The sequence below is a fragment of the Pelmatolapia mariae genome, linkage group LG12, assembly GCF_036321145.2.
Source record: "Pelmatolapia mariae isolate MD_Pm_ZW linkage group LG12, Pm_UMD_F_2, whole genome shotgun sequence".
In the NCBI taxonomy this organism is placed as follows: domain Eukaryota; kingdom Metazoa; phylum Chordata; class Actinopteri; order Cichliformes; family Cichlidae; genus Pelmatolapia; species Pelmatolapia mariae.
The window spans coordinates 11,827,230-11,853,198 of NC_086237.1; positions in this window are offsets into that span (position 1 = coordinate 11,827,230).

A 25,969-nucleotide genomic window follows, 5' to 3' on the forward strand; every position below is an offset into this window, starting at 1 on the left:
ATCTTTTTTTTTTTAAACTGGAGTGTTTCTTAAACAAATTACACACAAAAAAGGATTTAAAAAAACATTTATGCATATATGAGTTTTCATTTGTATAATGGTTTTCCACATTTTTTGACATTTTTCTGCAATCGTTTTTTTTTTTTTATCTTAATAAACCAAAAACATATCAGGAGATTAGAGTTAGGATTAAAAAATGACACTAATGATGTAGCGATCTCAAAAATTCAAATATGATGGACTTGGCGTTACAGGGCTAAAAACTATTCAGTAATAAGTCCTGACTTTCCTCACTAAAATGCCACAACTACAGCCTTCAGTTTCTAGTGGCGTCAAATCTATTAGATCATCTGTCATAAACACAAGAAAACACAAATATTTTAGAGATCTCTCAAAACCTTCTTTAAAGCTATAAAATTATATTGTTGTTTATTAGGTACATAATAAACTTAATTCAAATTTCAGCCAGCACACTGGACTTCTCTGAGAAAGCAGAAATTAATTATCAAAACCCACACATAAATTAATGAGAGATTCAACCACTAAAACTAAAACTAATTTTCTGGCTAGAAATGCACATAAATAACTGCAATTTGGAATCTTATAAAATAATAATAATTGTCTGAAACATTCCTGAACAACAACAATAATTATATTTTTACCAATAAGATATCATTTTGATTAAAGTGTTTGTGCATACTGGTGGATTAACCATTACAGAAAATTTAAAAAATTACCAGTACTGTTAATTTTAGAGCAGCTGTGTCATAAACACCACACTGAGCTGTGGTCTAATAAATTGTTGAACACTGTACATTCTCATAGATTACTGTATTAGCCCATTCACATTCTGAGTGCCAGAAGATGCCAGGTTTACTGCTGCTGCTAACACAGGTGTAGGTTCCATTTATGTTTTTGATAACGTTCAATTTGCAGATGAAAACTGTTTTAATTACGTCTTTGTTTGCTGATGCATTATTGTAAGGATATTAGAAAAGATCTAAATTAGGAGCATATTAACATTCCAGCTTTTGCTGGAATATTTCTCCAGACAGGTGAAAGAGTTTAACTGATATTGCCCAATATTTATAGAGTAGAAGGTAAATTCAGTGATTGTTGATAGAATAAGGACCCTGTTGAATTTTGACACCATATGGGGGGTTCTATCAGGATTTGGCTTTATAGTGAATGCAAACAGAGAACACAGACTGAGTGGGCAGTCAGAGCAGGTCTATTAAGGGCATTTGTGGAGTGTTGCCATTCAGCTTGAGATTGACCTTCAGTAATGGATCAGTAAAGGCGGAAGAAATATTTCTAGCACATATTTGATCTAATTTTGCAGTTTTACTTTTATACCTAATCAATTTCACCCTATCTAAAAGGATGGAACAGATGTGCTTTGATAGTGAAAAGGAAACAAAGAAGCCAAACATCGTAGTGATGTCATTCATCCTTCCAAACCAGGGAGACTTTTTGCATCACCTAAGCACTGGTACAGCCTTTATCACGTGACAGGAAGCCGGTGAAGTCATTACCGGCAGCATTAGAACAATGAGGGTACAGTTAGCCTGAAAAGCAGCGTGTCTGAAATAACACACATCCTGTTATACCCCCTCTTTCTCCCCCATGTCTCCCGCCACTCTTCAACCCTTTGAGTGCCTGGCCATGATCAGGACCACACCCGCAAGTTTTTTTTTACCCTTCTTCTTCTTCTCCAGAGTATCTGAACAAGGGGGCTGTAGAAAATAACAGGTTCCAAGGCAACTAGTAAACAGAGACAAGCACAAGCTCAGAGTGTTTGTCTCTACAAAGCAGCAGGACAAGTCAAAAGGTGAAAGAGAGGGGTCAGCAATGCAATCACTAAGGCTGCCTCGGACATCAGGGGCACAGCCAAACAGCACCCCTCCCTCACCCTCTTTCCCAACCTTTGCTGCCTTCCCTCAGACTGGTATAAACTATAAAAATGCACATATAAAACACACCAGCGTTTTCTACTTCGCCTCTTTTGAGCAGGTTCTGCTTAGTTATGGGTTACTATGCAAACATGGGGAGTGGGGAGACAGTGGACCTTAATGATGATCCACAGAGTGGAAGGTGTGGCCCTGGTCTCAATGGGGGATTCTTCTCAGCCAACAAGGCTCCAGGAGTTATTACAATCCGGCAGAGGCAGACGGCGCTTGTTCCTCATCTTCGCTCCCTCCAGCGACTTAATTTATGCAGCATCTTGCAGTGCTGCTGAGCTTGAATAGCAGCCACGACAAGAATTTGAATTTAGGAGTTGGGGGGTATAGTTTTCAGAGTTGAAAAATCGTGGCGTTCTTGGTTGCGCATGCACAGAGCTTCTGTGTGTGCCAAAGGCTCTGCTCCAGTAAATACAGACGGAGGACTTCAATCTGCGGCACCGTCACGTGTTTATTCCCCCGATCTCATCGCTGAGACGGGGGCTTAATTTCTCCACGTGGTTGGGCAGGGCGTGCAGGGCTGACATCTCTCACCTCAACTCTCAGAGACCAACACCTTAGAGTAATGAGGGCAACTGCCAGCGTTACACATTTCAACTTTTTACTCTCTCCACTCCTCTCCATCTTGTCGAGGGAACCGTTCAGCGTGTCCCCGTTTCATCCTCCTCCTCTTCCTCCCTTTTTTTTTTGCTTTCTTATCTCATTCCTTTCTCTCCTCAGGAAGCAATTTGAAGCAAAAGATGCTTGGTTAAGGGCTACGAGGGCACAGTCTGCTTTGATATGCTGCTTTGCCTTATGAGCTGTCAAGACATGCGGGCAGGAATGGGATAGGACGGAAGGAGGAGTGAAGGAGGGGGAAGGAAAAGCAAAGCGGGAATGAGCTCAACTGTGATTTAGGAAAGGGATATGGAGGAAGAGAGAAAAAGCTGAGCTAAGTGACATCCTTCCAAGCGAGTCGGCGTTGAGATACACTAATTAACGAAGCCATAATTAGAGTTAGGCCTGACACACAGAAAAAGACTCCCCTCCCCCTCCACTCTTTTCCCTCCATCTCCCACATCTACTTTGGGTGAATTCGTGCTCATCCGTGTCTGCCCGCTGTACTTTCGCAGTCATGGGCTTTTCCTATTTGCAGAAATCCTCCACGCTAGTTGGAAGGAAGAAAATCACACCTTAACGAGGCCAGAAGAATATTCTTCCCAGACAACCTTTTCCCAGTCTGCCATTACTCATCTCCATTCTCTAAGTAGAGATTGTTTTCATGTAAAGAATCACCACAATTTCATACTTGACTAATGATAGCGGTGATAACTCCACCAGCCGCGGCGCCGACGGAGGGCAACGCTAAGGTGAATAATGTTATTCCACTGTCACTTGTGCTTGGATTTACTCATCAATCACATCGCCTCATAAACATTGTGTGTTCATACGCGCGCACACACACACGCACACAAAAAGATGTGATGCGTTTGTCCCAAATTAGATTGTGCTTCTCCTTCATTCATCAAGTCTTTCTCATATATAAAGACTATTGTTGTACACAGTGACACACAGCAGAAGGTTCTCAGAGCTTGGAACTGTCAAAATGTCCAGCAACTTTTGTCCTTCCTTGAAATTGCTAATCTTATTTTGGTGACGGTGGTGGTGGCATCGAGTTTCAAAGATTAACATTTGTTTAAATTAACGCCGTGTTCCTCTCACGTTGACTATAAGGCGCCCATCAGGGTGCAATGACCATAACAGTGAGATTACGTCGGTGTGCATTTCATACAGTGTTGTATCTGTGTGTGTGTGTTGTGATTAGCAGGTGTTTCTTGACATTTCTTGATATCGTTTGAGATTGGATGTTCTTCTTAGAAAGGTAGATTAAATGATAAATGGTCATCAGCCACGTTCAGTTTATTTTTGGTGCATATTAGGATTATACGAACTGAAATACAGCATATTGTTAATGCCTGGAAAATGGCATTAACAATAAACTCTCACAGCTCGAATGTAAAAGTGGTGCATTTTTGTTTCAAAATACAAATTCACCATTGCACCATTGTCCCCCAGACTGTGCATAAACATGCACAGTCTGGGGGACAATTTAAATGCAAAGTACAAACACCGATCCTTTCCCGGCCCCTCTCTCATCAAACAAACACAGAACCGAGGAAAACAAGGATCATTGGTGTGCATGTGCTGCAGCAATAAGACAGGGGTAGCTTTGTTGTCAACCAGCCGGGTTGCTGCACATCCTCCCTGTATCTGCACATCTTGTTTTCTAACTGCATGGGGTGGGAAGAAGGGGAGCGATGAGTGTGTGTCAGTGCGTCTGGTTCTTTTGTGTCTCATTTGCCAGACCTTGTGTAGAAGCCTCGAGAGTGTGTGCGCTCATGCGATGTGTCTGGAATGGCTATTTACTGTATCTCAAAGTCCTACTGACTAAGTCAGGCTCGCTGGTGAAATCCAGCTCATCAAGCTAACCACGTAAAAGTGCAGCAAAACAATGCAGCTGCTTCATAAACTGACTTTTAACAGAGGATAATGAGGGTCGGCATGGATACACCTGTTTTGTTAAAGTGAATATATTGTGTGTGTGTGTGTGTGTGTGTGTGTGTGTGTGTGTGTGTGTGTGTGTGTGTGTGTGTGTGTGTGTGTGTGTGTGTGTGTGTGTGTGTGTGTGTGTGTATGGGAGCAGACTGAGACAGGCAGTGTAGGTAGCTGCTTCCTAAGTGCTGATGTGGCCCCTGTGATCCAATTGGCCGAGCTGCTGAGTGACTGACTGCAGGGCTACTACTTTTGTGGTTGATCAGCTGGGCTGTGCTGCAGCACAGCAACGCCATCCTGTGGTAAAGTTGTATAATGCTGTGAAAGATGAAAGGATGATGACCCTGGAGCAGTTCCAGAGGCTGCCCATGAGGCTGAACAGGGGGGGTAAAAAGACAAAGGAATTATTTTTCAACATCTAAACCAAATACTATGGGCTTTAACATTTATTTGGCACACATATACTTCCTAACAGGAAGGTCCCCTCAGGTCCATCCAGCTCCACATTTGCTCACCAGGTAGTGTAAGTCCAGGAGGACCATAAGTAGTAGTGAACCTTTTTTTCCCTTGTAGGAATAAAGTTTATCTCAAGTCAAGTTTAAAAAAGAAAAACAAAAACAGATTTCCTTAAAAGTTCAAAAGTCTGTAGCATCATGTATGAATATGAAATAAAGGTTGGACTCCTTTTTTACTTTTTTAAGGTATTGGCTTATTTATAAATAAACCAACACCACAAACACACAATGCTTGAACAGCTAAAATAGGGATGAGATTCACAATTTTTAAAAAAGAGAAATAAAGGTCCATAAAAGAGAAACGATTTCTTCCGACTCACACGATTAGCTTAAGTCTGTTTCAAGGGGTAAATAAGCACCATTGCTCCCACCTTTTCTCTCCCACTTCTTTTTGAAGTCTTCTTGCATATGTCAGCTGCTCTCGAGTATGTAGCTCTTCAGCACCGTTAATAAACAAGGTGCTTGTGGCTGTGTCTCATACTTAGTGATGGCTCTTTTGCTCACTGCTGAGAGGACCTTTAAAAGGTGTTTGTCCGTGTCATTTAATTCATCTGGAAGGTTCAATTAAGCTACCTCGGTTTATATTAATATAAAAAGAGTGCAGTATACCATACAAGAGTATTGTAACTTGCAAATGTTTATATGCCCTTCAATTATGCAGTAGAAAGCTAAAGGTCCGATTTCACCCATCGTGCGGTGACTTCAGTATGCAACGCTTGCACAGAGCTCCTGACATTAGTATTCTCGGACGGGTGCACTAACAGAGAGCCAATTTCAAAAGTCCACGGACCCCCACTGAGACACTCTTAACGGTACTTACAGTAGATGGCGACAGACGTCTGAGGCAGTGGCGATAAGAGCCTCTCAGCAGGGTGGTCTCTTTGGGATATGCAGTCAGAACCTGTCATGCCTTCTAGTCTCTGGGAAGTAAAGGAGGTCTTCTTTTGATCCCACACTCACAGATGTGAAATATTTCCCTCGAATTTTTGCCTTATGTGGTCAGAACCATAAAAAGCCCAAATAAACGATGCCTTATTTCTGATGATGACGCCGGTGAATTAACAGGTAATTCCTTAAAGACGGGCGATAGAGACACCTGCTTCTTAATTGATACATTGTAATAGCATGAAAGCGAGAGGAGTTTCTTTATTCTGCTCTTGTGTTGAAACTGTAGGATATTTTCAGCCTAATGTGGGCGATGATGGGAAATTTATCTGGAAGAGAATGGAACAAATTATTATTATTTCATTTCATCCCAAAGGCAGACTTCTATGTACAGTGCCATGAAAAAAGTATTTGGCCTCTTCCTGATTTATCTACCAAACTAGCTTTGTGTGAGAAACTAATTGCCTCCCATTGTTAAATCATGAATTAACTGTCATTAGTGACATTTTTTTGGAAGCGGAGTTCACTTGTTAGCCACACTCAGGCCCGAAGACCCCAAGACAATTACTACAAGAATAACTCCCAAAATGTTGATTCGGCTCATTTGGATGCAACGTTTTCAGTGGGAGAAACGTGTCATCACTGGATTATTGAGCATCAAGATACAATAAAAACTATAATTTCATAATACTATATAAAACGACATGCTAATGAACCATCAGAGGATTATCATAGACTGTTGGCTCTAAAGACCATTTAAACTTCTTTGTCTTATTGTCTTGCTTTTTTGACTCATAGCTGGACTGTACTGGTTCACTCACCAGTCTCATGAACCAAATATCAACACTTTACTGTTGTTTGAGAAGGTGCATGAACATTAGCCTAGTCTCTAATGAACAAATGACGAGCAAATCAGAAAGGATCTGCCTTGTTCAGAAGCACTTCACTCATAATTAACACATATGTAGATGAAGATGACATAATATTTACAGTTAAGAGACATAATAGTGAATCAGTGGATAATTTTAAGTTTACATTTATCTGTAAACTGGTCTAACATCCCTCTTTCTTACTCCAATGTTACTTTTTCTTTTTATCTCGCCTCAAGTTGTTACTAATCATACTTAATATTTACATGTAGAAGTTCATCACTACATCATGAGTATTTAATCATTTCTTACTTTTTATGTATTTCTGCTGTCATCTGAAGTGTCAGACTACATTTGTGATTTACTGCTATTACCTATTTCTGTCCCTACAAATACACAGGACTCACACACAGGTTAGAATTTGCTCAGACTCCTTTTTTTTCTTTGCTAATATTTAAGTATTTTATTAAAATTATACAGATTACATTCACATTTAGATTGTGTTCTTTATCACTGAAAAGACAGTATCCTTTAAAAAAATGAACAAAGTAAGAAGCAGTTAATTAGATTTAAAGATTAGTCTTTGGACCACCCCCATGCTCCACCATAAGAGTGCAGGTGCACCTTCTGCAGCCAATCAGCAAAACAGAGAGGAGAGCATTACAGTAAGGAGGGGGAAAAACAACAGCAGGATGATAGATGTGCTGGTCCACTGAGGTGTGCATAGCAAATGTGTTGAGTAATTACATATCTACTGAGTGTGTTTTTCACTGTATGTAAACACTGGGAGCAGAATGTGAGCTTTTAGTAGCTAAAAATAAATGATGTGGCTAAGCCACCACAAAGCTAAAGAGAGCAGAAACTTATTCAATAAGCATTCAGCAGAACAACTTTAAAAGAAAGCCAAATGAGTCAAAGTCTGTCCATCACGAAACAAGCAACAGTTTCCCTGCAGGTGAGGTAAGTGCAGATGGTGTGACAGAGTTTGTCCGTTATAACTTGACCAGTTTAGCTGATGCAAATTTAAGCCGCTTGCCGCAATTGTGAATTGGAAATGTTGTCCATCAATATTACAGATAACAATACCAAGATTTGTTTGTAATTGTTTGATTGTGTCTGCCAAGCCCTTTCTAAACCAAACACTTTTGCATCATTACTTACAATCTTTCACTACAGGGAAAGATGGCTTTGCAAAACCAAAGTGCCTGATCATCCAACAGAGACGTCCCTTGGGCTCGAAAATCTATAAGTGGGAATTGGCCCATTATATCTGAATCATTACAGCGTTTTCTGTAGTTCCCCGTACAAGAGGATGTTTAGTATCACTGGGTCCACCACAGAAGGAAGGTTCCCGTGCAAGTAAACGTTGTCATATTTCTGCACAAAAAGCCAATAAAGTAATAATCCGGCATGCTTTTATTTGGTTTTAATAATTCAGGAGTGCTTTTGCACACACCGTTGGACCTCCACACCTGATGGAAATGTGTTTTCAGTGATAAATATTTAATGTGTTGTTTTGCATTAACCTTCTGATCTAAACACAGAGGAATGGGTAGCGAAACTTTGCAATCCACTTTTTATGCAATGAAAAAGGCTGTAACTCATAAAGACATCAAGTTAAGAAGTCAATCCATTTGCACAATTTTGTGTTATTTTCTGTTTCAATATTTGGGGCGAATAGTCAGGAGTAATGGAGCTGCAGATGGAGGCAGGAGCTATTAGATATTTCCACGCAGAACTTTAGATTGCAATCAAACCGTAGCACCCCACGGAGACCTCCCCCTGTCACAACCCCACTGATTGTGGTGTTGACACAGAGTTCATTGTTACTTTGTTTATTTGACAATCACACAGGCTGCTCATTGTTCGTTGTTCCTCCCACTATGTCATTTGTCTCCCATAACACCGTATTATGCTAATTCTTCCCTGCATGGATACTGCAGTGCCAGACATCAGTGATGTCATTCTTCGGATTGACAGCTCCAGAACACGAGCTCGATGGGTTGTCATCCCCCTGCAGATACACCGGCTCTTTTCACACTCTATTGTTCTGTTTATGCGTCATCCTGAGATGTAACGATGATAACGCGGATTGATGTCCATCACAACCGCACCTCACAACGCGCACACTCCTCACATGGCAGCTGAGAAAAAATTGAGATTATATATGAGAGGAGCAAGAGAAGAGAGGAAAATCTCAGAGTATGACTATGAATTCATTTCCTGTGTCAAAACATAATTATTTAAAATATTTTTGAACTATTAGGTTGCCTGTGTCATCCTGAACAGAACAGGTTTATTAGAGAATAGATGGATCAGTTAAAAGCTGCAGTGAGTCTTACTTGACACCCACGCTTATGTTTGTAGCACAGAACAGTGTCTGATAAGACTGCACATTTATGGAAGCAGTCTTATCGTTCTTTGTTGGTTTTTATTTTACTTTACTGGAAGAAGCCATAATAAAGTAATTCAGTCAAATTTTATAAAAACACTTTGGTTTGTTTTGCAGACAAGAGAAATAATCTGATTTTGACATGATATCACTTTCAGGGAGGAAATGTGTTTCTTCACAAATCACCAGTAAAAGATCTCATTGCATGACAGCATCATGCATACAAAACGGTAACTTTCTATCAACAAAGAGTTATTGATGTTACACTGCTGACTCTAGTACAGCAGCTTTAAATTATTCACAGTACAAGTATCGATAGATAGATAGACTCATCACAGTTTCACGACCACTTAGTCAATATTTGGCAAATGTTTGCAGACACGTCTGCTTCTTCCATACGAATATGGATGACCACAGCAATCTGTAAGCAACTAAAGCAATCACCACCATACACCTCTTAGCTATCAATTTCACTAGCCACAGTAAACAACCTGCAACCGGTGGAGAAATATGTATTGTTTCATAGTGACCAGTGGTAATCAGAGGGTCAGTGATGGATCTCTAGGAGTGAGTGGGGCTTTAGCAATTAATTTCACAGCGACTGCCATAACTTCCATGCAACACTTGCAACCAGCAGAGGAGAACTTATTTTTCCCAAGTAACCAGTGTTTGCCAGGCAGTTGCCAACCTGTCTTAAGGACTGTGTGACTGGGTCCTTAGGTATTGTGATATTTACACAGACTTGCAGTCTAAATTTATATTGCCCACATAATGACCACTAATTGTTACACATTTGCACTCTGTGGATGAAAGCGTATAAAACCCACAGCGGTCAGCTCAAGTGCACAATGCTCAACAGTGCTTCTGGTGGTCTAAAACTCCAAACAGTGGCTTTAATGTGTCTTTCACTTTGTGACTGCTACACAGAGGCCACACTTGCCATAGGTCAAACAAGTTAATAACATTTTCATCTTTTGGTTGAATATTTTTTGTGATGTGTCTAATTTTCTAGCAGACCTTAGAGCAGTGAAAGGTAATTTTCTAGCAGCACTTTTCATCATTTTTCTCTCGCTGCCCATCGGCTTATTCTCAGACTGACACCGCAGACATAATATTCAGATCTAACCTCTTTCACAGCCAGGATCACCAAGTGCTAAATTTGCCTAAGTGGATTCAGAAAGGTACCATCACTTTCATTCTGTCTGACCTCAGATTCTTCTGGTTAATGATGAATACATCATGTGAACTCAACTATCAAATCAATGCAGCTACGGATAAAACAACCCCATTTTGGTCACGTTGAAACTGGTTTTTGTATATATGTTTAAGTTACTTACAGTGACAAAACACTTTCCCTTTGACATCAATTTGCCTTTTTGAATAGTCATAAAAATGCAAATGAGTGCATGTTGGGAACTGGTATTTTTCAAACTTAAATCTGACACAATTCCTATTTGAGGTGAAACCAGCACCAGGCTGTGGTTTGATTATTGTCCAGGCCTAGAGCTTGTATCAGCCTCCTTCATGGGCTCCTGCCAACATCCCATAGTCCCCTTACCCAAAAATCTGTCGCCACCAGCTGGAGTCATTACCCCAACTCCTCCCTGGGTAGATGAGGGCCACTCCTCCCTCATATCTTCGTCAGCCAACAGGGACAGATATTCATTACAAGCCAATTTCCTCTCTTCAGTATTATATCTATTAGCAGTGGGGCCGAGTTATTTAACTACATAGCTGCTTATTGTCTCTCATGACATTGGCATTGGTTCATATGGTAACGAGAAAATGGGATGAGTGCTTTTAGCAGTCACCTGCTGATCTTGGGTCAGAGCAATTTGCGAAATGTAACTGTGAGATGATGGCTAACTGTGAAGCAGTGAGGCTCATTAGCAGCTGATAGCCACCGCTACTCAGTCCAGTAAACTGGTGACCCAGGTTTACTTGGGTGGTACATTTAGTTGAATATATACAGAGGTGGGAGGCTGCGTGCAAATCATCTCTATGGATGTTGTAGTGACAGTTCAGTAAGCATGGAACAAGAACATTAAATAACAGCTCAACCTCGTGTAACATTTCAATCGTCATTTTTCACACCACGAGAAAGCAAGTATCTGTTATATTCATTTTTTTAATCAGTCAGTATTAATAGTGTGTGTACATGTGAGTGATATGTTCAGCTAAGGAATGATTTTCTTCTTTCATTTATGTGCAGTAGATACAGTAAATTGTCTTTCATCACTAACATGACTAAGACGTCCATTGACCATGAGGTTGGGGCTCGGAGCCTGAGCGGTTTGATCTCTGAGGCCACTCGTCAAATGGTCTTTGGGTAAGATACTTAACCCCAAATTGCTTCTGATGCACCCACTGATGCTTCTGTGCATGCGTGATGGTGTGTGTGAATAACAGCTTTTAGTGTAATGCCACTATGTACTGTGCACTAGATGAGCACTAAAGGACAAGTTCACAAGCGTTCAGCACTATGGTAAAATAACAGCCATGTGTTCATATACGGTCTATGGCTGGATGTTTTTCCTCAGACTCTGTTTATTTGTTAGCAATGACCTTGTTTCACTGGACTGCAACGCTTCTGATAAACATGCTATTTTCTGTATTTATGGACTATTTACATTGTACATTGCTTATCCTGCTTGTGGTGCACTTTTATTGTTATTCTAACCTTGTTTTGTCAGGCTGTGGAGGGGCAGGATGCAGGAAGCAGGCTTAACTAAGAAATGACTAGGCAGCTATTTAGGCTGGTGCTTAAAGTTCAAAATAAAAAGCATTCCACAAAGCACAAAATCTACAAAAGTCACAGGAAGAGAAAACAAATAAGGCATGGTAAACGATATCACAAATAAGGACAAAGGGAATACGGCGCTATTTATGCACACACACCTGAGGTAATCAGGTACGAGGACGCAACTGGGAAAAATGAGGCACAGTTGAACGTAATCAAGGAAAATGACAGACAGGAAGTAAAACTCGAGACACAGGAGACACACTAGCAAAATAAAACAAGAAGTGAGACGCAAACCACAGAAGCAAGATACACACACACACACACACACACACATACAGCAACTTGACACTAATGAATACTGGGGGAATGACTCAAAATAACAAACTCACAGACCTGACGCGTTTACGACCGTATCAATTACCATTTTGAGGCCAAAATGTGCTCTAAGCAGCCACAGTGTTGCCACATCACTGCTATTTTGTTACAGTGTTTATTCACAGCAGCTCCCTGTTTCTGAAGCGATTGTAATGGTCACTTTCTGTGTTTGCACAAAAATGCTTTTCTCACTCTATGCAGCTGAATTTTGATGTCAAACCAGCAGCATGTGGTGTTTTTGGTTAACTCATAAGTCCAACTCCGCATGTTTTGGGAAGATGAATATTTGGTTGCAAAATGCTACCGTATGATTGGATGAAAATGGCTTTGTTTCAGTGATAGTGAGATCAAGCTGACCTACTGGGAGTACTTGAACGCCTATCCTTTACTTACTTATGAATTTCTTCCTGTCCTGTTCCTAAATATTAAAAATATGGCAGCTGATATGGCTGAATATGGTTGGAAGTTCCACAAATGTCTGACCTTGTATCTTTCATCTTGAATAAGTATGGAGAAATGCAAAGCATAAACAAATCCATACCCAAATCCTTAAATCAAATTTGATGAATGCAGCTACAAATATGATCCTATGCATGTGCTTTTATGATAATAATATAATAAGCTTCAGTGATGACATGAAAGCATAGATGAACAGGAAGCGAGTGCATTTTGATGCTCTGTATGTGGACACAAGTGTTCAGGCAGTCCTGTTCAGCCCTCGCCCTCATCACTCAGCAGGAGGATCCAGTAAACCAAAGGAAGAGGACTTGGGGGTGCGATGGGGGGGCTAAGCACTCCTCTCCGCCTCAGAGAGAAGGCCCTTGTTTCTGGGCGGCCGATGAGAGCTGGTCTGCTGACAGAGGGCCCTCCGCTGGAGGAAGATGCTATTGTGCGTGGGAGCTCCACACCACAGAGGAATCACTTCCGCTGACTGATGTTTCATTCAGAGCTCCTTGCACTGCTTGACACTGCTCCCTTTATACACCATATATCAGATACTGTAGCAGAGCCTGTGCTGTTTTATACCTGTGTTGCAGAGAAGATCTTATGCAGAATTGACTCTCCATTTTTTTCCCTCCCTTTATGGGAGTATGAGCATGTGCACAGTTTGTTTTCAATTCTGCCTTCAGTGAAGCTTTTTTGTATATATCTATCACCAAGGGTTGGTATTATTGGTCCACAGGGGGTATTCACTCTACGAGCAGCGATTCAGCTTGTCTTCACAGATAACACAGAGTCTGCGCTCTCAGAGTGTTTATATTAAAACTGTCAATAGTGTTGTTCAGAGATTTGCAACTGCATATAAATATGAAGCCAAAATACTGAAAGACAATTTGTGTTAGTAGGTAGCTACCAAGGAAGGAGGCAATGCAGTGCATTTTATTTCTCAAGCAATATCCACAGTAACAGCCTATCTATGGTATGGAGTTATTACAGTGACGATAAAAATCTGATACAACCAATTCTTTCCAAACCTTTCTTATCTTTAGCCTTTTACAACACACTGCTTATAACCAGGAGAAGATAGCAGACTGTGGACTTGTGGATTGCATCCCTTGGACCACATAAACAGCCATGAATATTAACACTGATATTATAAGCACTTGCAGAGCTCAGATCTCACGATAATATAACCTTTTCTCGGCTAACATTTTAGCAGATCATTGTGATTCAGGTGAAGAAGTCATTGACTTTATGGTCATCCAGCTAACTTGCTAAACGTTAGAGGAGCAAGGCTGGGCCAAACGAGAGTCATTATATTGAATGATTATATACTGTAGGTGGCAGTAATGCACCTAAATGGTGCTTAATCTGTCATTAAACATGAGCAAGGTACTGTAGGAGTAACAGAGCAGCTGAGAGGGTGGTATTTTCCACTGCTTTGTGGAGGACCAAACATGAGGACTCGGTCATTTGTCTTATTGTATGAATACGTCGGATGTTACTGCCAGCGTAAAGTTATTGCAGCACTTATTTATATCGTTTTACGCTAAAAGCATGTCAAATATCTGGACGCGTCTGCTAGTTAATGTTAGCTGCCCCCTTTTTCTAAAAACACAGACCGCGGCTGTCAAAGCCAACTCGGCTCAGGCTTATTTAATTTACAGTACTTTTCTTTCAAAGTTATTCATCAAAAATGCATGTTTCAACGGGCGTGAAAAATGAGTTCTTGACTGGTACTGCGCAATCAATTTTGCTTGTAGTTGATAAATAAATTTGAGCTGTCTGTTGTAGGATGTCAGAGACATCTGCGAGGGGGGGAAAGAGGTCTCTTATCTGAATTTGGGCAGCTAACCAAGCCCCCCAAAGAGTCCAGCGGCTTGATTTATTTGTATATGCACAAAAACCCATGCTTTTTCCCGTTAGTAAGGTGGTAATTTATAGAAGTAGACTGTGTAGTTTGAATCTACCTACTTGCGGCGACGTGTGTGTTTTAGTTGGGGATGATACCGTGTACAAGTGAACTTCATCTTACTGTATCATTATATTTTCTGTTTGCACACTTACTAGTACTAGTTGTCCATTCAGAAAATGCAATAAATACACTAATATATAGATTCTTAATACATTCTGTTTATCTCAAAGTCATTTGCAGCTCTCTTAACTCCAAAGCAGCATTTTCCAGTTACATTATGATATCCTTCTGTGGCTCCTACACAGCATATGTGAACACGCAGTCATGGGCAAACCTGTGGGGGGCAGACAGCGGATCGTCAGCACCATGTCATCACTTTAATCTGGAGCATTTTATTTAAACAATTATCTGTTGAGTTTGTTCTGACCTGTTTAATGTAGCTGTAAACATAATGCCCCATGTTCCATCTGTGCTTCCCCCCGTGTGGCATGCCTACGCTGTGTTCGCCCTTCTTCTTTTTGTCCTCACACGTTCCTAAAATGATAGGTCTCTTACCTCTTATTTGAATTTCGGCCATTTTTCCCCCTTTGTTCTAAATTTCCATTTGATAGCCTCCATTTTTCTTTAACTATTATTTTTTTCTGCTCTTGATTCCAAAACTGAGACCACCAAGTGAAACGCATTTATTTTTCTCCACTTGTTTGTTTATTTATTTATTTATTTATAGGAACCGCAGCATTTATAGTTTGCAAAACCTGTCTGCAGTTAGGCCCTAAAAACAAATACAGAATGTCTCAGTTTCATATCGGATTAAACTGCTGTTGTTTCCATTGCCACGTCTACTGAACGTCTGGCATATACGGCATGTTTTTGTAATGCAAACAAGTGAAATAAAAAAGAATTGCTTCATCGATTCATGGCTAAAGATAAGAGTAGTAATCAAACTCGTGCCATGTGCATGCATGTTAGCCATGACTGCGATTTAGAAAGAGTGTCGTGCCAACACATGCTTGTAAATCTGACTAAAAGATTTCCACATTTGTGGCTGCACAAGGATTTAGTCATGTATCTGTAGAGAGTTTATTCATCTGGCCTCCATGATTCTGAGAAAAAAATAAAAACAAAAGGAAGAACATGAAAGTGTACCACTGACAGATAATCTTGAGACATTAGAGCAGATGGAGACAGGGAGGGTGATGAATCTGAAGATCAAAGCCCAGAGCGGAGCCGCATCCTATAGCTTTAAAAATGAATGGCCATTAAAAAAATGAGACACTAAATACACAATACTGGAGTTTTTTTGTGTGTAGGAAAGAAAATGCTTGCTGTCACCAGGGGATAGCAGATGTTACTTGGCATATAAACACCAAAGGCCATAAGGCAAAGCAGAAGGCACTGCAATCCAGCTGTGAAATCTAGCAGTACTCACTGCCACTTCCTTCTGCTGGAGCAATGACTCCCCAAGAAATGATGGTTGGTAGTGTACAGTGTTGTAATGTTTATGTATTGGAGGGATGACAGATGGATACACAGGCACCATTTCTGGATAAAGGTTTGTCTTTTAGTGGCTACAAAATTCATCATGTGAATTCAAATACTTCAAGGAGGACAAGGAGGGCATTAACTGGCTGTGATCCTGGCAAACCACAATATGACGCTGGCTGTCACATTATCTGGCGCCACTCATGAAGGAGCATTTCAGAGATTCTACTGCAAAGTAGGACAAAGTAGTACAAAAGGCCTACTGTTTTCTAAAGCCAATAATGGCTCACAATTTTGGAGACATACTGGTAATGCTGATGATGATCCATATACACTTATTACAGATGGTTGAAATGACTCGTACATTTCTCTTTTGCACTCTAGTTGTATATTTCCAAGTATGTGAGTCGACATTGTCACTGTGTAAAACAGCACATCTTAACAAAAGTCAGTTAATAACAATTAATCCTCAAAAAAGAGTCCCCAGACAGCAATAGCCAAAAGGTGCTGAATTTGCTTTTGTTCAGTATTAATTTGATCTCTTTATAAGCTTGTTGGTGCAGCCCTCCACAACAGAACTAGTTTTTCATTTTGCCCCTTGGGAAAAATAATTGCCCACCCCTTATGTTTTCAGTTTATGAAAGTTTGCATGAGAATCTGCTTGAACTGCAAACCCAGTTTGCTTTATCATTGTTATAGCTCAATTAAAAAGGTCTCTTTTTCAGGCTGTTGTTACATGTCATATGTATGTTATGTTCATATTAGTATTATTGTCCTACAGATGCATGCAATGTATTTTTGCTTCTTTTATTTTCTTGTGATTTTTTGATGTTACAGTAGATAGATAGAAAAACTCCTCGCTCAGTATCTAAATTATGAATATGAATAGTGAGGTCACAGAACCCAAATAAAATATTTTGTGGTAAACTGTCATGATCCATGGTCTGTTCCCAGGGCTGTGACTGTTTTTGTTTATTGTTAGGAGCTCTTTGTTTGGTTGTTTTATGGTTTCTTTGTTGGTAGTTTTGTTTATTGTTTAGGTTTAGGTTTTCATTTTCTCAGGTTCCTGAGCCTTTGTCCTGGTTGTGTTTTAGTTCTGATTACGGTTTGTGTTTATTGAGGTTATTGATCTTTCCCTCTGTCTCATCCTGCTGTTATGTTCTCTCATTTTTCTATGTGTCCTTCTTTTAGTTATAATTTTCCATTTACAGTTTTCCATTTAGCCTTAGATGATATCAACCTTAATGTAAGGCTTGTTTCTTTGCTTGTTTGTTATCTTGTGCACGTAACGGGCATCTATATTATCCTTCAGTCCACGACACAAACTTAATTTTTGCTCCAGTAAAAACAATTTTTTTCCTTTGTTTGCAGGCTGTGATCAGCCGACCTGTACTCCTGTTACTGCTCTGAGGTTTACTGCTCTTTGTGGGTTCACACAGCTGAATTCAGCAAGATGTAAGCAGATGTTTCAGGAGTCGTCCTGCCTTAGTTTTGCAGCACGTTTCACAACATATATAAAAATCATAATGTCACATGTACAGACCCAATATCTGATTTAAAAACATGAGGACTTACATGTATGCTTAATATTTCCAATTTATCAAACAGCGCTGAGGAGTCCTTACCATTAAATATAACATCTTTTTCTTCTGTCCTGTCCTGTCTTTCTTATCTTTCTCCATCTCTGAGTGAAGTTAGCACTCATTCTTTCGAGTTCAGAACAATAGTGGGACTTTAAGCTAGCAAAACACTGAGCTGATAGAAACATTGCATTTGAAATTAGCTGAAATGTAAAAGAGAAAAATAACTCCCTTTATGCTCCCTCCTCTTTTGTAGCTAGTTGCTGAAGCACTGCTTATGGATATCTGACATCTGTGTAGCAAAAAACAAAACAAAACACTGGCTCACTTTATGGCTGATTATGGCACACGGTTATGCCTCTTTCTTCTGTTTTTAAGTAACATGCCCTGGTGATTGATACACGAACAGGATCGCCTTTCATGTGCTACTGTTTAGACGCGAATTGTTTTGATGTTTGAAGACCTGCGGTGAAACTACTCAAGTAAAGTACAGATACTTGAAAATTCTACATAAATACAGTAATAAAGTATTTGTACTTCATTACTTCCCACCTCTGCCAGGACTCTATGACAAGGCAGACCACCCTAATAACATTCATTTGGAAACTCAATGGTACGGTGTAACACAACACTGGAGGCCAAAGGCAATCGCACAAGTCATCATCAGGTTTGGAATATATCAAGGTACACTGTCTTGCTCCTACTCCATGTATGGGAGTTGACCATCAGCCACCTCCCATACGTGGAGGACATTAAGCTTATGACAGGAGTGAGGGAGATATGTAGTGGTGGTTGATAAGCAGCAGAATTCCACATTTGTGATAGTTATGGGAATCTCAGCGGATAAGAACATGAAGAATAAAGAGCATGAGTAAATTAAAGAAGTACTGAAGGAACAACTGGGACAGATGTGGAAGGTAAAGTCCAAAGTGGTCAGAGTGGTAGTAGGGGCATTAGGTGCTGTGACCCTGAAACTGGAACAGCGGCTCCAATAGATTCCTCAGAGCTGTCTGTCCAGAAGAGTGCTAGGACTAGAAATACGCAAGGCACTGCGCAGAACCCTCAAACTCTCAGACCTCTAACAGAGGAACATAGACATACCACCCCCCCCCCCCCACCACCCCCCCCCCAGGGGTGAGACGGATTTTTTTTTTTTTAGACAAAGAGAAAGAGGGAGGGAGAGAGATCAACAAACTAAAATGACACACAGTGATCCGATAGTCAAAGAGATTTGACTAAATCTGACTGAGTGCTTGCTTAGGATGTACTGCAAACCTCCACTGTCACAAAAAACAAACTTTTTTTTTTCAATTTTGTATTCTGCCATGTGAAATTGTTTCAAAAGACCTCGAATAATACTGTGTCACAGCCCGTTCATCAAGTTGCAAATAATGTTGCAGTTCCTGTAAAATTGACATTTTTTGCAAATCAGGATTTATATGTATATTATTCTTGTTAGTCTTGATTTATTGTTTTCTTTTGGTCAAACATCTCAGAAATAAGATCAGTGGTAGTTTATTAAGATGCATAGTAGAGTGTTTGTTCAAACCTGGCAACCCTTTACTAACTGAACAGCCGGCTGGTTTTATTGCTGGTAATAGCTGCTTCTCTGGCATTTTATCAGCCCATCTGTTGCTGATGATTGGAGCATGTGGTCTGGTAGTATCCAAACACACACACACACACACACACACACATGAATATATCATGGAAGCCACACAAATGATTGCACACAAATGCGCACAGCTTAAATGTGCAAATCCACACAGGTGGACAAACATAAATGTGCCACCGCAGACAACAGCCTGCACCTGATCCTTGTATTAATCTTATATTAATACACATATAGTTTATTACATGCAGACATGTATTCACAGCTCCAGGAAACATCACAAACATCCACTCATCTTCCATTCTAGCACTGTTAACATGGACACATACCCAGAAATCAGCCTCTCCTGACTCTGCTAAAGAACATATACAAAAACAGGGGACTATACATACACATACATACTGTATATGAACATGGTTACAGAACCACTTATACGCACCACACTAGTATAATAAAGGCCTGTTTTTTGACTTTGATGAATGGACTTTAGATATTGTATCCTTTATATGGGAGCAGAAATTGTCAAATGAGGAGTGGAGGAAAGATGCAAGCACATGCATAAACTGACAAGTATGGAAATATCAACACGGTTCCATACATATTATATGGTTTCATGCATGCATGTAGACATATATAAATACACACACAACGATCCTGTCTCTCTGCTTGGGGAAGCCCAGACTTTCCCATGATTAATAGGGGTTATGCGGTCCCAATTCTTTACCTCATACTATCTCTGCACTGAAGCTGGAAAAATAAGCAAGCAGTCAGCTAACATGACACAGGCAAGAAAAACTCCCTGATCGACTCGCCAGCCTGCATACAGCGTGAGCAAGATAGCGCTTAGCGTGCAATGTTCTAAGCTCAGTGAGACTTAGAGCCAGAAATAAGAGCTCATTTGCAAAAGGCTTTGTACATGTTGCTTATTCTGCATTGCCCTACATTTCTACTGTTAGCACTGACGTGTATCGTTACACAGATACTTCTATTCAAAATGCCACCTTTTACCTCCTAAAAAGATGTATCAAAGCCTTTCAGCTACACTGTAATCTAATTCAAAAAGCTATTTCAACTTTCTGTAAGTAAAAGCAGAAAAGTGAAAATCACTTAGAAATGAGAAGGTGTTTGGCAGCTTAACCCTCGGCTTTCACTGGAACGTGACAGCCTTCTGGCTGTTTATTAAACTTTACCACAATAACTTGCACTGACTGGCAACTTTTGGAGTTCTTAGCGGAGAAGCTGTGCCCAGGAAAGATAGGCTGAAGGGTAAATGTCTACAACCAAATCTTTCCAAAGTTGTTGTGAAATATAGCAAGAATTTGTGTATTGTGGAGAGTGCAGAGTGTGGCTGATAGTAATGTTGATAATTACATCAATAAGGCATGACATTATGACCTTCCTAATACTGTGTTGGTCACCCTCACTGTCGAGGCACGGACTCCATGAGACGAGACCCTTGAAGGTGTGGTGTTGTATCTGGCATCAAGATGTTAACGGCAGATCCTTTAAGTCCTGTAAGTTGCAAGGTGGAGCCTCCATGGATTGGACTGCAAAGTGCTTTGTACTGACACCTTTGTATCAGAACCAGCATTCAATCTTTGAGCAGTTTGAGCTACTGTAACTTGTTTTGGGCCAGCCTTCACACAATAAGCCTTGACTGCTCATGACCTTATCACTAGTTCATCACTGTTCCTACCATGGATCACTTTTGATAGATCATGAGAACACCCCACACGTACTTTGGAGATGCTGTGACCCTGTTGTCTTCCTTCGAATGCATCAACTTTGACGACAGATTGTTCACTTGCTCCCTAATATATCCCACCCAATAACAGGTGCTACGCTGAAGAGATAATCAGTATTATCCACTTCACCTGTCAGTGGTTATGATGTTATGCTTGATTGATGTATATTTATGTAGGAACTATTATAGGCTGTATATGTAAAACTGTCCAAAAACGTCAAAAATGTCCCAAAAAATAACAATAGCAACTAAAAGAGTCTTGGCATTGGTAACCTTTGGGTGAATATGAGGCCCAAAATATAGAAAGTCTTGATTAAATAAACATTGATAAGCCTTTTTTGTGATACCTTGGTTTCTCATATAATGACTGTTTGGGATTGTTCATTTTTAGTTTTAAGTAGCTGACAAAATCTGCCTAAATAGATTATGCTAGCATATTGGTGATTTGCAATATGTGAGAGCATCTATCCAACCAAACTATAAATGGGAACTATTCCCAAATCGATCACTGCCATCTTTATATGTACAGGGCTGGAAAGAACCCCAAAACTGGTAATGAAATTCACTTCTTCAGATTCATCTATTAGACCAGTGAAGGCCAACTATGTATTGAGAAGAGCCAAAAGGCTGCAGGTTTTCATCCCAAGCACAGACTCCATCCACTGATGAATCCCTCCTTTCAAGAAGAGAGAATTAATCAGTGAGTGTGTCTGATGAAGTGATCAATTGGAGTAAATTCCTGCAGCACGGTGCACAGTTGGCCAACTCTTTATTTCAAGACTGGCGGCACTTTATTTCCTCTTTAATGCTGTCGATATTGGTTTGATGTCTGCTGATATGCTATCTATTTTCAGGCTGCTATATTGGTGCTATTTGTGCTACTAGGGTCCTAAAATGTCTTGAAAAGCAAACATCAAAATTTCTGTGATGAAATTATTGATGAAATCAGTCGTGAGTAAAAATACCCTCATCGCAGAAGGCATTTAGAATAAGTTTTTTAAAATACCAATCATGCTGCCTAGTTTTGTCAGTATAGGCTGTGTATACGCAGTTTGGTTATACTGGGTGGAGAGATACAAACTTTACTAGTAGTTTAAACAAAACATCAGTTATTCAAATCTAGCACCTTGTTATTCAGGCCTGTTTTGAAGAGTTAGCCACGCCCATGTGTGGGAGAGGTGTGGTGGTCTGGCTGATGGAGTGCACACAGCACGAGCCTTTTGTCCTTTCAACTGATGGATGCTTTCATGGTCCCAGATTTAGAGTGGATGCACATGCATTCACACAGAGTTCTTGATGTTATCTGGACGTCACTCACAGAAACACAACTGACCGTTACTTGTAAAGGTCTGAAACCTGATCCACTGTGCCCATTTAAGTAGAAGACCCACTCTGTGAAACAGACAGAAAAGCATGTCTTTCATTTAGCCACCTGAGAAAAGTTCATGTATTCAAGTGATGCCACACATTGCCACATCTGATTTTCTTAAGCATTAGCATTAAGTCTCCTCTGCATTTAATCATGAGCTCATGAGCTGCTGAGGGATCATACAGTGCCATTTCTCCCATTGCTTTCCCCATATGCAACTTCCCTGAGTCAAGCCACTGACTATCTACTCACACTCCTCTCCTGTTTATCATCTCAAGGCAATGGCCACAGCCGGCTTAACCAACTGACAGAGATTCGTGCTTACACAAATCCAAACTCCTGCAGTGACCTCCAAAATGTTTAGCCGCTGGCAGTGGTAGCCGCAGAGTTCCCGAGTCAGCTCAGTTTCTCCCTCCAGTTGCTGTCAGCCCTCTGTCAGCTGCCATCCATCATGGTCCAGCTATTTGGGGTCACCTGCAGCCGACTGAGCTAAGACAAGAGGGCTTGTCAGTCTGTCAGTCACTGAATAATGACACCAGGCCTAGGTGACCTCAAGTTCTCATTACCAAAGCTGCAGTAGAGTGGGGCAGAGCAAAGTAAAACAGACTGGACTAAACAGGAAGTGAAAGGCAGGAACATGTGATCCTTCAGTCAAACTAAATGCCCGTCACGTCAGGTGGAGTAGTGATTTTCCTTCTTGTAACAGAGAAGTGTTAGACAGTGAAAAGCAGAAGTTTGGTGGTTTCTATTTTTGAGTGCAGCAGCGTGGAGGAGCTTATCAGGCATGCTGAATGAAAAATGCATGACAGGCTCAGGTAATTATTCTAATCCCACTTCAGAAAGAGATAGTGAGAAAATGAAATAAAAAAAATTATCATTAGGCTTTGCTCTGATCAATAAGCTGCATATAATTAAATGGTGAGTCTCGCAAAAACAGCACCCTACACACACCCAGCCATTTCCTTTGTGCTTGGCATTAAGCCCGAGAACTTAGCCCACCCCATGTCCTCCCCCCAGTACGTCCAACATCAGCATCCAGAGGCAAGCTCATCCTGCATGGAAAAATGATCAGCCATGGAGCTGAACACTGCTAGCCTCATAAATAAGACTGAAGCAACGGTTGAGAGGGTGTCCTGACAAGAGGCTTCTGACTGTCCAGTTCCGTTGGTCCAGCAGCGGGGGTGTAAATCACACGTCTGCCAGTCCTGGGATGGTGGGCCTAAAGGGTTAAAGGAAGAAGGACGGAGGTACAAAGGGGGCTCTTTTCTGCTTATAAGAACCATCTCCAAGGTCTGCATTGGATTCGTTTAAGTACATCTGTTTACACCTGGACAAAACTTTGGTCTTGTGCTGCTGACAATTAAGCAACACCACAGGCAAAACTGGTGGTGGGTGAGAGAGAGGGCAGCCGGCACTTATCTGCAGGGAACAGGGAGTGACAAACGTTACTGACAGCGACTAGCCAGAGGAATTCTGATCCCCTGCTCAGAACACACATGCAGATAAAGCACAAATCGTTTATATTCCAAGAGCTTTCTGAACCCCCGTCCTGCTTGGCTACCATCTTTGCCTTGATTTATCTCCCTCCTGGCTATCATCAGAAACCACACACTGAGAGTTTACACTGTTCCACTCCAGGTGCACTGAATTTAATCCAAACGGCAGGTCCACTATAAGTTACACAACAGAACTGAACGTTTGAACACAAGTATACATAACTTAGGCTCGTGGTGTTAAGAATAACTGTGAGCTGCGCAACATTTGAGAAATTCGGGAAGGCTAAACTAATGTTTAATTATTCCTTTGTGACTTTTAAAACTCGGGCTTTTGACTAACACTGCTGTAACATTTTTTTCACAATTTACACATTCATATAACACAAAAAGCAACAAAAGCATCACTTTTTCACATTAGCTGTCGTTACTGTGACTCGGAAGGGCAATATACTGAATCCTGAGTTATCCTGATGCATCCATTGGTTTGTGTGAATATTGGACAAGGCACTCCAGTATAGAAAAAAGCACTTGTATGATTGTGAGTTTGTGTGACTGGATCAACAGGGCTTGTAGTGAAAGTGCTTTGAGAGCTCAGAGTAGAAAAACACTTTTGAAGTACCCGTCGCTTTACCATTTACTTAGTGTCTAGTATCAGACCATCTCATGAGTCAGCCCGGCACAATGACAAAAACACACAGCAGTCATAAAATGAGATCTAATGGCTTGTGTATTTGGGCACAAACTGTCCCTTTGTTCCTGACAGTCAGCTTGACATCGAAACAAATGTACTTTAGTTTGAGCTGTTTTTTTGCCTGCACCGCATATTTTCTGAGACACCTCTGAGGGGATGCATCACCCAAGCAAACTGGAAAACCTAACCAAGTACTCTGGTGCCTAAATCTAAACAAACAGCAAGCAAAAGCATAATAAAGTGAAAAAGTAATACCAAAGAAAGTGTGAAAAATGATGCTTCCCTGTGGGATTTTAAGCTGTAGTCTCTAAGTGAATGATGAGTGAGTTAAGCTTTCCAAACTGCACTATTGTTTTCATGAATAAATACAATTTTATGACTATTTCAGAAGCTGCCTAAAAAAACCTATCTACCCTCAGCCTGTTTGCCAAACAAGGCACTGAGAACGATATAACAAACTCTTCTGGAACCCACTCACTATTACATACTAAGGCATGAAGTAAGTACTGTGTTTATACTGAATTTTGAATTAAATTTCAATTTAGAATGTATAAAAAACCTATTTGACATTAATATTGGAAGATTAATAAATGTTTCAGAGAGCAGCTGTGTATTTATAGAGTGTAATCTTTTTGCTTTTGCGAAACTCATTTTTGGAGACAGAAAATTGTAATCACTTTCATGTTCTGTTGTACCCACAGTAAGACCTGAAAACATAAGAGCTGTAATGATTTAAATATATTTTACTGAAAATGAAAATGGCAAGAGGATCCTGGAATTCCTGGGATTGATCATAAAAGCATGTAACCATCACAACTATTAGACACTGTCCACAGGTTTATTGTTACGAAATCCTCATAACCAATAATTATCAATATTAATTTAATATTAATTAACACTTAGAACACAGACCAAACTTGTGTATTGCAAACTAGGCTGTGTATTCAAAGCTGTGGCAGGAAGCCTTGTGTATATGGAGCTGTTTCCCACACTCACTGAAATTGTGTCTTATCTTATGACCCCAACCCCCCTTTTGATTTCTGTGTTTTCATCTAGTTAGCTCTGGATTAACGGAGTCTAACTTGCTCATTTTCATATTATTTTGTTGTTGCTGACTGTTGGAGGAATCCCAGAATACACAGAAAATATTGAGTATTCTCCCTGGGAGTACCTGTTGAAACTCAATATTCAACATTCAAACATGGAAACAAGAAGCTTGTTGCTGTGAGGTGACAGTGCTCCAACCACTCCACCATTGTGGTGTCTTATTAAATATCTCATGTCTCTATCAAAGCACACTGTTTCAAGTCACCCTCTGAGCACCCTCTGTTTTGAGATACCCCATAACATTTAAAGGCCAGCAGTTA